Raw genomic sequence first — 474 nt, forward strand, 5'->3', positions numbered from 1 at the left:
GGGATGGCCAGGATCCTGGGGACTTCGAGAGTCTTGCGTGGTCTCATATCCCCTGCAGATTAACCTGTGGCTGATCGCTTCACACCCACTCCTGTGCAGATGCTGCCTTTTATTTGTTGTGTCGGAGAACAAGGATATTTGTCCCAGAAAGGTGCTGCCTCGCCTCCATATGGCCCCTTTTCCATTCTCACATCTTGCTTTTCCTCTCAGGCTCCCCATGGCCAGCAGCAGCAGCATTGCTCCAGTTTCCCCACCAGAGCACAATCCCGGCTGGCAGCTACCCCGCTTCCCTCACTCCATGCCCTCCATTATGTACCAGAAAGTGGGCAGCAGCCTCAAAATCTTCTCCTCCATCCTCCTGCAACATGGATTTTGGGCATGCACTCAGGTGGACGAAGGAATACCTCTAGAGATAATGGGAAAAATCCACGTTATTGGAGGGGATCATGAGAGGCCAAAAGGGTAACAAAAATG

The sequence above is a fragment of the Corvus brachyrhynchos genome, unplaced genomic scaffold, assembly GCF_000691975.1.
Source record: "Corvus brachyrhynchos isolate BGI_N302 unplaced genomic scaffold, ASM69197v1 scaffold325, whole genome shotgun sequence".
Classification (NCBI taxonomy): domain Eukaryota; kingdom Metazoa; phylum Chordata; class Aves; order Passeriformes; family Corvidae; genus Corvus; species Corvus brachyrhynchos.